Source organism: Urocitellus parryii, chromosome 1 (assembly GCF_045843805.1).
Source record: "Urocitellus parryii isolate mUroPar1 chromosome 1, mUroPar1.hap1, whole genome shotgun sequence".
Classification (NCBI taxonomy): Eukaryota; Metazoa; Chordata; class Mammalia; order Rodentia; family Sciuridae; genus Urocitellus; species Urocitellus parryii.
In genome coordinates this window covers 104,436,770-104,451,242 of record NC_135531.1, presented here as the reverse complement: position 1 = coordinate 104,451,242, position 14,473 = coordinate 104,436,770, and the positions used below count along the sequence as shown (strand labels likewise).

General features: G+C 37.7%; 1 pseudogene; it reads left to right on the top strand.

Annotated features, from left to right (window-relative positions):
• The first annotated feature begins 2,983 nt into the window (after window positions 1–2,983).
• On the top strand, window positions 2,984–3,393 carry LOC144253992 (elongin-C pseudogene; annotated as a pseudogene).
• The last annotated feature ends 11,080 nt before the right edge of the window (window positions 3,394–14,473 follow it).

Here is a 14,473-nt window from a genome sequence, read left to right as displayed (position 1 = left end):
TAAGAAAAAATAAGTTAAAGGAAGACAATATTGATTTATTACAATGTTCCCTGGTAGAAGTGGATGGGATCCTTTGGGTGGACAGTTCATAACTGAATGTGACCCTAACATGAATGCTGGCTTCCCTCTGGGACAATGCAGAGGCCCCCAGACTGGAGCCAGTATCAGCCATGCTTAGTCTGCTTTTTCCATTTAGCAGAGTATTAATATCTTTTTAATATTGATTCACTCTGGTACCCAAAACACAAGCCAAGAGACAGTTTGAATGTCCTGTGGGAAGTTTACAGCTCTGTCTGCAGCCTCAGCTAGACTCGTTTTAAGTTAGATCTACCTAAGACCTTTACATTTCCTTTTTCACCTATACAAGTGTATTTATATATTCAATTGAGAATAAAGTGACACATCAAAATGGAATCGAGGAAAACAATTTTCTGAGTCTGTCTCTCAGTAGTTAAAGAATCATTAATTCCTCATTTTCTAACTTGTAAATTAGTAAAATGAGAACTATTCTTCTTAATACAATTATTGTGAGTAAATGTTTCATTCATGCATTTATTTATTAAATAACTCCTAAACATTCTAGGCATGAAGAACAGGAATTATCTTCATTTATTGAGCCTACATCTAAGAAATTTATATTAGTTATATCTCCATAATAAAACACTCTCCAGCCAGGTGCAGTGGCACACACCTGTAATCCCAGAACCTGACACAGGAGGATCACGAGTTCAAAGCCAGCCTCAGCAAAAGTGAGGTGCTAAGCAACTCAGTGAGACCATATTTCTAATAAAAATACAAAATTGGGCTGGAGATGTAACTCAGTGGTTGAGTACCCCTGAATTCAATCCCTGGTACAAAAAAAAAAAAAAAAAAAAAAACACTCTCCATCACTCTATCCCATCATCTTGCTTTATATTGTTTATAATTTTCCAAACTAATATCATCTAACTTATTTCTAAGGAAACTAGACTACAAAACATTATTCATCAAGCATAGTATGCACACTCATGTGTATTCATCAAACATAGAATGCACACACATGTGTACAGCTTGGCCTCTCATTTTTATGTTATGTGTTTGAGAGTGGACAACCTTTGGGTTATATTAGTATGTGTGTTCCATTTATCACTTTAAGAAGTGTAGAAGGGATGTGTGGCCATGGAAAGTTTTATAAAAATTGCTTTTGATTCATATTTCAAACCATACTCAGTTACTTGCCTAGAGTTACCTCAGAGAAGAAATAAGAGATAGATAGGCCACTTTGGTTAAAAGTGACAATTTCTGGGCCTAACTGAGACTATACTAAGAATTGAAGTAGCTAAGAAACATGAATGTGTATGTACAATTATGCATGTGGCTTGAGTCATAAAGGGGAAAAGTGAGTAGTTTTGTCTGGAAGTAAATATGCCAGAATGTGAAAGATTGGTAAAAGACGAAATTTGAATGGGCAAGCTGTAGAAATTGAGGAAAAGAAAACCATTGTTTTCTTTGGTTTATAATACTTTCAAGTAATGAGTCTGGAAAGAAATAATGAAATGCATTAAAACTGCCTAAATTGGCTCTGCTTTAATAGGCTTACTCATAAAAAAAAAAAAAATTCAAGGACTATGAATCCTTTACTTTCAATTGTTATTCAATTGTAATGCATAAACAGAATTTGGTTTTCTTTTTCTCTATGGAAAATAGCAAACTAGTCTTGGAACATTCACTTTGTTCTTAACAAAAGATAGTAAAAGTTATTTTTAACTTCTATGTAATCTGCCCAAATAGCAGATATTGTATACCCAAACCAGAATAACCTTCTGTGCTTTGTGCTGACTTCATCATACCATTGATTATTTAAAAACAAAACAACAGAAAATTTCCCTCATTGTGAAATAGCTAAAGTTCCTTCTCATTTCACCTCCAGTTATATTTATCTAGCAATAGTATATTGTCATTCTGGTTAATAATTAGAAAAGCTACAACCATTCATTGTTTCCCAGCATATACATTTTTGTTTTAGGTCAGTGATGGTTTTTTATTATTATTATTTTTAAGGCTTTCTTCCCAGATTCAGTTTCAGAATTTAGAAAGGTGTAATTGTTAATGTGTTTTTACATGCCAAACCATCTTTGATGCTTCCCAGTTAGCTCAAATAATAAAGGCTTAATATTTTAGTATCTACCTATGACATATATGTCATTCACAAGCAGGAGGGATACTTGTATTAACTGGCTATGGTTTATATGCTCCATATTTCTTGACTGGTTAATAATCTAAGAATTGCATTACATATTAAGCCACATAAGCAGACATGCTGTCCAATCAAAAAATAATGTTTATCTTCCTGTTGTGACTTGTATGTGAGGTGTTCCCCCAAAAGCTCATGTGTGAGACAATGCAAGAAGTTTTGGAGGGAAAATGATTGGGTTATAGCTTTAACCTAATCAGTGAATTAATCCCTAATGGGATTAACTGGCTGGTACGTGGAGGACAGGTGGGATGTGGCTGGAGGAAGTGGTTCACTGGGGACATAGCTGTAGAGTAAATATTTTGTACCTGGAGAGTAGAGTGTCTTTCTCTCCTTTCTGATCAACATGGGAGCTGCTTGCCTCCACCATACTCTTTTGGCTCACTTTGAGCACCGAGGAATGAAACTGCCCTTTGTGGACTAAGACCTCTAAAACCATGAGCCCTCAACCAAATTTTTCTTTTTCTTTTTTTTTTTTTTAAGAGAGAGAGAGTGGGGCGGGCAGCTGGGGGTGGGGGGGTGGCCCTGGAGTAGGGGCTGTGGCGGTAAGAGGGGACTCAGCTGCGGTGGCTGCAAGGCTGACGAGATCAAACCCGTGCTGCATGCATGCCAGGGGAGCGTGCTACCACTTGAGCCACGTCCCCAGCCCCAACACATTCTTATTTATCTGCAAATTAGAAAATTAGAAGCTCACATTAAAACTAGTGCTTTAAATGTGTTCCTGTTTAGAGTGTTCAAGGCTAAGGAAACTACTTACGTTCCTGTGGAACCAAACTAGAATTTATAAGAACATAATGGATGGAGAAGAGAAAACCTATGGTGGCTGTGAAGGCCCTGATGCCATGTATGTCAAATTGATATCTTCTGATGGTCATGAATTTATTGTAAAAAGAGAACATGCACTAACATCAGGAACAATAAAAGCCATGTTGAGTGGCCCAGGTCAGTTTGCCGAAAATGAAACTAATGAGGTCAATTTTAGAGAAATTCCATCTCATGTGCTATCAAAAGTATGCATGTATTTTACCTACAAGGTTCGCTACACTAACAGCTCTACCAAGATTCCCGAATTCCCAATTGCACCTGAAATCGCATTGGAACTACTGATGGCTGCGAACTTCCTAGATTGTTAAATAAAATAAATTATAATAAACTGTTAATTTTTTTCAGTATTTAATATTTGTAGTTCAGTTAGTAATTTTTTCATATGTAGCATGTTGCCTGTATGCAATTGAACTACAAATTTAATTGCAAAGCAGATTTTCTTCTGTTCTTTTGCATAGCAATCAAAGTTAAAATTTGTTTCATACATCAACAAATTAAGGACATTTTCACAAACTGAGAAATAAACAATTATGCCAAAAAAAAAAAAGAGAGAGAGAGAGAGAGAGAATTTTAATATTTATTTTTTAGTCTTTTGGCGGACACAACATATTTGTTTGTATGTGGTGCTGAGGATGGAACTCGGGCCGCACGCATGCCAGGCGAGTGCGCTACCGCTTGAGACACATCCCCAGCCCCCAAATTTTTCCTTCTCTAAAATTGTTCTGGCCAGCTCTTTTAGTCCCAGCAGCAAAAAAGCTGACTAACACACTTCCCTATGTTACTTTTTTAAATACATATGTCATTTTCCCCATGTCCACAGTATACTCTTGCTCTTGAGGAAATACTAACAAAGGGTTTTATTCACCCTATTCTGATATAATTGTCTACAGTAATAAACTAATAGAAACTTCATGTTAATCAACAACAGATGGCTTCTGCTTTCTTTTCATGTTTGCCTTGAAGACCTGTGCTAGAGTCTTCAACAAAGACAGTCCCTGTGCCTTCACAGAGAACACTGCAGCAGTGAGTGACTCTTAACGGGGAGAGACATGTGGAGCCAGGCTCCTCAGCATTCACTGACCCCAAGTGGACATCTATAAACTAAACCATAGGGCTATTTTAGGACTGCTAGGACACTTTTTAGTCCAGAAGCAAATGGCCACGGAAGTACACTGCAGATTTGTGAGTCAAGAATAAATCACATAAGCTTAATAAGCTAATGAGGGAAATATAATCATGGTTATTTGTTTTATAATACTGGTGGATTGTTTTGAATGTTCTGTTTTCTGATGTGCATAAGAAAGCTCTTTTCTCTTTCATTTTTACTTATTTGCCGACTTCGTGGTCTATGGATAATCCTCAACTTAGCAAACTATGCTTATGCAAACTGAAAAGAAATATTTTTTAATGGTCTCTTGTTCCCACTGACCCTTCGAAAAGAGGAGTAAATATTTTCACAGAGTCTCTGGCTATTATAACTATTTGAAAAGATTCACAGACTCTGCTCTCCTCTTTACCAGGATATATTGGATAAATCTATTACACAATCATAACCTCCAAAGAGTTTTATACTGGAATAAATGTCATTTAATCTGTTATAATTACATAACCACTGAGGAACAAGAATTGTACTTCCTGTGTGGAAGCAAGACTATAGCCCTCTGAGGAAACCGGTCTGGTGTCTATTATTTGGCTTAAGTGTTCCAACATTATGCTGATAAGTCAGTAAGGAAATTTACTTGCTGGCAGGCCAGTAATGTTAGCAAATAGAGTAGATAGACCTTGAGAAAAAAGGAAATCGCTCACTTTTAAGTACTGCATATAAAACCTAGTGGAGATTAATTTCTTGGCTTTGATTTGGGGGTATTGGAATATATGAGCAAAGAGGAGCTTTGATAAAAGTATCTATCATTACATTAAAAAATATTCATTTAATGTTAAAGAAGGTAGTAAAAGAGGAATAGAAGAACAAAAAATACAGAAAACTTTAAAAATGTGAAATGAGAGATAAAAATACAACTATTATCAATAATAATGTTAAATGCAAATGACTAAGCAATTCAATCAAAAGGTAGTGATTCTCAGTTTGGATTTTTAAAATGCAGAATCAAAGTTATACAGTATCTAGTAGAGAGGCACACTTCATATTCAAAGGTATAATAGATTGAAAGTAAAAGAATGGAATAAAACATGATGCAAACAGCAACCACAAGAAAGCCGAAGTGGTTACATTTACAACAAGAGCAAAAAAATAGACTATAAAACAAACATGTTATTAGAGATAAAGAGGCACATTTTGTAATGTTAAGAAGTCAACCCATCAGAAAATTATCACAATTATAAACATATGCACCTAACAACCAAAGAAAATGACATAACACAAAGGTTGATAGAATTGAGAGAAGAAATAAGACAATTTAGTAATAATTGTCACAGACTCTAATACCTCACTTTCAATATCAGATTGAACAACAAGGCAGAGGATCAAAAGAAACAGAAGAATTGAACAATACCATGAACAAGATAGACCTAAAAGACATCTGTATAACACTCTAAACAACAGAATATACATCTTTTGCATGTATACACAGAACATTATCCAAGATAAACATGCCAGACCATAAGACAAGTCCCAGTAAATCTAAATAGGCTTAAATCTTACAGAGTATATCCTCTAATCATGATGTATTGAAATTAGAAATTTATAACAGAAAAAAGTTTGGGTCATTAACAAATACATGGAAATTTAAAAACATAATACTAAATAATCAGTACATCAATGAAGAAGTTACAAAGAAAAATAGAGAGTATTTTAAAATAAAATAAAATGAAGACAAAACAAGCTGGGCATGGTGGTTCACACCTATAATCCCAGCTACTAGGAAGCCTGAGGCAGGAGGATCCCAAACTCAAGTCCAGCCTAAGCAACTTAATAATATCCTGACTCAAAATAAAGATTGTTTTTTTTAAAGGACTGGGAATATGACTCAGAGATAAAGTGCTTGCCTAGGTTCAATCCCCAAAACCACAATAACAACAAAAGATACTACACAAAAAACCTAGGGAATACAGCGAAAGCAGTGCATAGAGGAAAATCCATTACTATAAGTGTCTACATTAAGAGAGAAGACAGGGGCTGGGGATACAGCTCAGTTGGTAGAGTGCTTGCCTCACATGACAAAGCCCTGGGTTCAATCCCCAGCACCACAAAAAAAAAAGAAAGAAAGAAGACAGATGGCACATTGACAACCTAACCTACCACCTTAGAGAATGAGAAAAAGAAGAACAAACTAAACCAAAAGCAAGCAGAAGGAAATAAATAATAGTTAGAATGGAAATTAACAAAAATAAAGAATGGGGAAAAAAATCAACAAAACCAAAAGTGATTTCTTTGACCTCCTCGGTGAAATTGCTTAATTTTTAGCTTTTAATTTTTTTTTAATTTTAATTTTTTACCTAAAAGTAATCTATGAAATGGAAGTTGGAAATGGAAGAAAGGACATTACCATAGACCATTCAGAAGTAACAAGAATTATAAGGAAACGGTATGAACAACTTTTTGCCAACAAATGAGATCATTTAGATGAAATGGAAAAATTCCTAGAATGATAACAAACTACTAAAACTTAATGAAGAAGTAATAGGAAATCAGAATAAACTCCTAACAAATTAAGAGAGAATTGGTAATCCAAAAACAACAAACAAACAAACAAAAAAGCCCAAGACCAGATGGCTTCACTGATGAATCTACTAAACATTTAAGAATTAATACCAATTCTTCCAAAGAACAAAAGAAGTGTGTTTCTCAGCTTATTTTATGAAATCAGTATTGCCATGATACCAAAACAAGACAAAGACATTGTAGATCAATATTTCTCATGAATATATTCACAAAACTCCTCAACAAAATAGAAGGCTTTTGACCAAGTGGAATTATATGATCAACTTGGTCTTATCCCTAGAATGGAAGGTTGGTTGAATATCCAAAAATCAATGTAATATACCACATCAAGAAAATAAAGGAAAAAAATGACATGATCATGTCAATAGATGGAAGATTCAATGCAATTTCTCTCAAAGCCCAACTCTTATTTGCAAAAATGGACAAGCTTATAAACTAAATTTATATAAAAATGCAAAGGGGGCTGGGGATGTGGCTCAAGTGGTAATGCGAAAGCCTGGCATGTGCGGGGCGCTGGGTTCGATCATCAGCACCACATAAAAATAGAATAAAGATGTTGTGTCCACCGAAAACTGAAAAATAAATATTAAAAATTCTCTCTCTCTCTCTCTCTCTCTCTCTCTCTCTCTCTCTCTCTCTCTTTCTCTCTCTCTCAAAAAAAAAAAATGCAAAGGAACCCAAGGAGTTAAAACAATCCTAAAAAAAAAAAAAAAAGAGAGAGAGAGAGAAAGTTGGAATATTCACACTTTCAATTTCAAAACTTACTACAAACTACAGAGTAATCAAAACAGCCTGATACTAGCATAAATCAGCCAGGAAACAGAGAAAAAGAGCTCTGCTCACCAGGGAAAAATATAAACCCCAAAGGCATGCCCCCCGTTACATCCAGCCATACCCACCTGGCTGTATTTCCCACCCAACTAGTCAATTAGTTCATTCAAATTATTAATTTTTATTCCATCAAATGGATTAATCCATTGATTAGATTATAGCTCTCACAATCTAATTATTTCATCTGTGAAAGTTTCTGCTTTGTCTATCATGAGCTTTGGGGAGACACCTCATATCCAAACCATGCACATGCTCTCTATGTATAGGTATACAAATCATGTTATTTAAATTTAGAAAATTATACTTTGACAAACCATTTGAAGAAAACACAGAGCTGAAACAGATCCTGGATTTCTTGAACACATGCCATTCTTCCCAAATACCAAGAATTTCCAAACAAAACAAGGAAATGCAAGATTATGTACTTCAGAATTTTGAAAATTGAGTTTGCATACTGTTTCTGACACTTACTAGTTGTGTGGCCTTGAACAAAGTATTTAATGTCTATGAGCCTCAGTTTCTACAAACTGGGAATGCTACTGCCTACTTCAGGGGGTGTTAGTGGGGCTGAAATGGGATGAAGTAAAATCATGAATGTGAAAGAGCATGTGACTGGAAAACAGCACTCACTGTATTCACTGTACATATGAATGACATATCAATATGAGTTTACTTCTTGGGCCCTGAAGTAGATCCCTCATACAGCTGCAATTCTTCCCTTCCTAGATTTTCAATAAATTGAAACACTGCATATCCAAAATTAAAGGGAAAATTAAAGATATAGTCCAAACACCTCTTTTTACAGATGGGGAAACTGAGAGGCTTAGGAAGATTGAGTTAATTGCCATGGCCACTAGCTGGCAAAAGAGCCAAAATATGAATCCAGGGCTATCTGACTGTTGAGCCTAAATTTTATGCTGTTCTGCACAACAATTTTGAGTTGGGTCTGATTTTATCAAGGTCTTCTTTATGTTCAAAACCCTGATTGTGATATTTTCCTTTTTATTACCTGTATCTGGGGGGCAAACTAAGTGCGCCATTCCTAGGGAGCGATATTAGCAAGATTATCTTGATATTATGTATTGTGTGCATGTAGGAATATGTACCAACAAATCCCATCAGTATGTACGACTATAATGCACAAATAAAAAATTGTGGGGAAAAAAATAAATAAATGTTTCATTCCTTGAATGAATGAATGAATGAATGAGAGGAAGAAGAAAGGTCAATCAAGACTTCTCTTTCCAGTTCTGAGGTTGTGCCTAGAGCAGAGTTGTGTGCTTGAAAACTTAGATAAATCAGAGTTCATTGATGTGTTTGGTATGGAGAGTAAGAGAGATATCAAGGAATTGGCTCATAGGACTATGAAGACTGGTAAGTCCAAAATCTGCAGGGTGGGCCAACAGACTAAAAACCCAGAAAAAGATGATGTTGCAGCTGGAGTCCAAAGGCAGACCATTGACAGAATTCCCATTGCCTTGGGGAAGGTCAATCTTTTTCTTAAGGCCTTCAACTGGTTGGATGAGGTCTATTCTCATTATACACAACCATTCACATCATGTACAACCACAGAAAAGTGGGAAGCTATACTCTTTGTATATACAATATGTCAGAATACATTCTACTGTCATGTATATCTAAAAAGAACAAATTTAAAAAGAAACCTTCATAGCAACATCTAGTTGTATTTGACTAAATATCTGGGAGCTGTGGCCTAGCCAAGTTGACACATAAAATTTACCATCACCCTGTGTCCTCTTCTAGACACTACAATCTGAAGAAAATATCAACTAGGTGATGATCTGTCTAGAATACAATGTTCTTCTAAAATGGAACAAAAAGACAGAATTATAAGAAAACAGGATGTTTGGTCTAGAGATGTAGGGGAAGGTCCACTATGGGGACTCTGAGCAAACCTGAAGAATGTCCTAAGACAAAGACAACTGACCTAGAACCAAAGAGTGTCAGTAGAGGAGAAGCAGATCTCAATTCATTTTAATAAAGAGTTTAGTAAGATAGTTACCTGAAATGGACAGAATGTGCTTCCCTGGGACGTCCTGAGCTCCCCCCTGCTGGGGGTGTGCTATGCAGGCAATGTTGCAAGAAGATGTCCTCGGGATAGTGAGAGAATGGAGGATACTGGAACAATGTAATGGCACCAAACTGTCATGACTTTTTATCCTGACTTTGTCCCTGTTTTGCCATGTTACCTTGAGTGAGTCTTCCTAGTATTTAGGCTCCAGAAATGAAAAGAAGTCACTTGCACTTTCAAAATTCTTTTAAAGCGGTACCTGCCTAGCATGTGTGAGGCACTGGGTTCGAGCCAGCACCACATATAAATAAATAAATAATAAAGGTACATCACCAACTAGAAACTGTGTATATATTTTTAAAAATTCTTTTAAAGCTTAAGGTCAAGGCTCTTAAGATTTCTATAGTTTTGAAGTAAAAGCAATCTGTACAGGGTGATCCATCTTGGCCCACTGATGGATATGTCCTGGTTCAGACAGCTGTAACCCCCTCACAGGCCCTTGAGTATCTCAGTTCTTCCTAAAACGTCAGACACTGGGCATGAGGCCTCCTGAAATTACTGGTTTCCCTCTCTTCTTCTTTCTTCCTGGAAAAATTCCAAAGTTTTTTTTTTTTTTTTTTTTTTTTGGTCTACAGATCCTTGGGCAAAATGCCCTCAGACTCTTTGGAGAAGCTTCACTAGCTGGCTAACTCTCAAAAGAAATAAGCTTTTAGCCTGAAAACTACATGCGGGAACTTCTACTTTAATTAAAACTTTTTTATTATAGCTGAAAGACTTCACTGAATTTTATGATTAGCAAGGAATGTAAAATGATAGAATTGTCCAAATACATGGAATATGAGATTAAACAAGATGTTGAGCAGACAGAAAAAAAGAAAAGGAAATGGAAAAAATCCATTTTATAGCTTTGAAGTTGAGAGATGGTCACATGGTCTCATTAGTGTGGTTGTAATTACTTGAATCAATTCTTGTGGCCTAATTCCAATGTGTTCAATTACACAGTAATGTAGCTAAGAGAGAACTATTACTGGCATATATCTCAGTTCAGCCAGTCTAATTTTGGAAGTAAACTGTGTTCTCAAGAAAAATATGTAAGAAAAGTATCTGTTTTTAGTGTTTTTTTTAGAAAAGATTATTTACTTAAAAAAAAAATCTTTAGCACTTACTATATAGCAAGATTTTACATGCATTGTACCACTTAGTCCTTAAACAATTCCATGTTGAAAATGTTATTTAACTTCATTTTATATCTGGAAAAACAGACACCCAAAGAGGATAAGTTCATTTGTCTATAATTACTTGCCATCAAGTGGGAGTTCTGGTTCTAAATGCCCGCTTGTTCTTCTAAGTCCTATCCCTCTATGCCTCTACTTTGTGCTCTATGAAATGCACTCATTCCTGCCCTGGGTAATGCACAATCAGAATGTGCAATCCACAAGCACAATTTTGCAAATTGTCCCTATGTTAAATTTTTCTCAAATTACCAATGTTATCCCACCACCTGTTTCCTGTTGATACCATGACTAATACAGCAGGTTTGATGACTTCTGGGTTTGGCCTGAGAGAGGACAGTTGGTTTTGAAAATATATGGGGAGGGCACAAGGCACAATAACAAAAATGGCAGCCAGGGCATGGATGAAGAGAAGTACATAGTACAACAAAGGTAAACCGCTATGGTGGTTATCCTCCCAACGATCTTTCCTGTGAGGCTAGAGAGATTCTCAGATGAGACAGCTCAAAGTCTAAAAGAGCTGGAGCACTGATCACTTCCTCTCTCCAAACCTGTTTTCTACTTGTAAATGAAAGGGTTAATGGTGCTCTACACTCTACCTATTTTACTTTCATCAACTCATTTTATCCTCAGGCAAGGGGTGAAGCTTGTTGGGAAGAGCCCTGGCCCCATTCCAGATGGGCTGGGCTCTTGAACAGCAGCGTCTCCTCAGCCTGGGTTGAAGCACTGAAGATCTGATTAATGTGTTTAGCAACCGACTGGCTCTTTCTCTGGGTCTCTTGTGAAATATCCTTTCCTGTGTGGTAATCATCGTGTTCTGTGAGTTGGGACAAAGCAAATGAGAGATGGAACAAGTTAGTTTTATTCCCTTCTCTTAAACATAAAAGTGTCTGATTCTTTCCTGGGTCTTTTTATTTTGACCTCAGGGAGAAGAAACAGATAGTATTAGAAGTGATTGAATTCATTCAAATTGTAAAATGAATCATCCCCAGGACCTACCAGAGCCTCCCTGTTCCATGGCTTCAAGCTGCACCTTCACTGGGCAGTCTACATCCATGATGCCTCAGAGCTAACTTGGGAAATCCCATAGGGTCTACCTTCAAAATATAGCCAGAGCCCCTCCTTCAAGACCCTATGGCCTTTTGCCTGATCACTATAGCAATCTCCTAGCTGATCTCTGCTCCCATCATTTTCTGTCTCTCTATTCACAAAACATTCCCAAAACAGTGTCCAGAGTGACCCTTGTAAAATGTAGGTTACATCATATCACTGCTCTGCTTGACATCATGCATTTGCTCCCCATTCTCCACAAAGCAAAGCCCAATGTCCTTTTAAATGCTCTTCAAGACTTCAATAAGCTTCCCCTGCTGTTTCCCTGATTAGAACCTTAGAGACTTTCATCATCCTCTATCTGGGACTCTTCCCCAAGATATCCACTCAGCTCTCTCCCCACCTCTTTCAATCTTTGCTCAAATCTGACTTTCTCATTAGTCCTACCCTGCCACTCTATTTAAAATTGCAAGATTCCTCCTTCTCTCCACTTCTTATCTACCTTCTAGGATAAGAAACTGCTTAAAGATCAAAAACAAAAAGGAGGCTGGGGTTGTAGCTCAGTGGTTGCTTGCCTCACATGCATGAGGCCCTGGGTTCAATCCCCAGCACGACATAAAATTAAATAAAAATAAAGATATTGTGTCCATCTACAACTATTTAAAAAATTAGTTTTTGAGATACGGTCTTACTGACTTGCCCAGACATCCTCCGGCTCACGATCCTCCTACCTCAGCCCCATAGTAGCTAGAACTTCAAGTGTGCACCATCACACCTGGTTGATAAAGAACTTTTAGTTGCTAACTTCCATCTGCTACTAGTTTCAGATAGTTGAAGACAATATTCATTCATTCTACAAACATTTACTGACTACCTGCTCTATGCCAGGTACTGAGTTAAGCAGGAATTCAATCTTTAACTGTATTCAATTCAGCAAGCAGTAGAAAGTACACTATTGGCCCCCTAGTAGCAAGCCTCAAGATTGGGTAGTGAGCTGTGTAGAAGTAGAGGGCCAGCCAAGTCTAGCAAAAGAAATTTGGAACCAGGACCTGAGTTCCAACCCCAGGTTTACTCTAACTCTTTTCTATCTTAAAATAAGGGGATTGGACTAGTTAATTGCTAAGGTCATTTCTGACTCTATTATTTCACGATTGTACACTCATTTCACAGAGTTAGAGCCCCTTGAGTCAACTGAGCACACAAGGGTGGGTGGAACAGAGCGTGTGGCCACACTCTGTCTCATGTGAGCCATCATTTCAGGGACCAGGCATCTGCCTTAAGCAGTCAGGGTGACTACTCAGTGGTTAACCTGAGTACACGAGGCACATCCTTCCATTGAAAGCAAATGCACAACCCACATCCCTGCTGCCTCAGCAGAGCAAAGAGAAGTGAACCAGGGTCCCACAGAATTGACATTAACTAAGCACAGAGAGGACAATGACAGGGATGAGATTTGGTGAGGCTTTGAGTACATTTAGGAAACTCCTGGTGAAGCCATGGGGAAGAGATGGGACACTCATGTCCCCAAAGTGGAAATGAGATCGTCCAACAGATTTCCAAGGCAAAATAAATGGGCTATCTATTTGCATTTGCTTTCCTCTGCATTGGCTTTCTTTTCTTTTTAAGCGTTGTCAGAAGAGCAACTAGTTTCTTACTCTGTTGCAGGCATGTTGTGTGAAGCAGAAAGCCACATGTGTGTAACCAGAAAACAGGAAGCTGTATCAAGAGTGAGAAAATATGTGGGCTTCTCCCTTTAATTCTCTGGGCTTCATTTTTTTCATCTGAAAAATACAGGGATTGAACTAGAATCTTACTACTATGTACTGACACTTGATCATACACGGCCTGCTATACCTGAAGACTAGAGTGAGCATCAGTAAACTCCAATACCCTGGGCAAATCTGGTCAGTGTTTGTTTTTGTACAGCCTGCAAGCACCACTGAAGCTGGCACTGTGCGCCTCAGAAACCAAGCCACTTGTCCTCCTGGGTCCCTCCTTCTCCCTCTGCTCCTCTTCCTGGGCTGTGCCCCCCTGCTGCCCAGGACTACTGCTGGCTGCCACTTATGCACTGGGAATTCCACTGATGATGACTGCTGGTCACTGAGCATGCCCAAGCTGAGCAGCCTGGCTTCCGGGAGGAAAAGAAGGGTACTGGAAGCTGGGTGTTACCAGGGAAGAGAGTTAAACTGACCTCTCTCCTTCTTTCTCTTCTTGTCCCACTTTCCCCCACCTCCTCCCGTTGGTCCTTCTCCCTCAGCTGGTTTCTCTCCAACTGGGTTCAAAGTGTACCCACAACCAGGCAATCAGCAAGCCAAAGGGATGGGGCAAAGTTGTCTCTCTGTTTATATAGAAACATAATGTCCTTGATTTTGCCTTGGCCTACAAATCTCAACCTACTTCTATGTGGTCCTTTATAGAAAATGTTGCCAATCCATGGGCTCTAGCAGAATCTATTAGAGTAGGGTACAGAGTGATTAGATGATGTGGGTTCAAATCCTATCTCTACCACTTCTAGGTGTGACCTTGAGAAAATAACCTCTCTGAGCCTGTTTTCTTACCTGCAAAATTGGGTTTATAAATATAGTGCC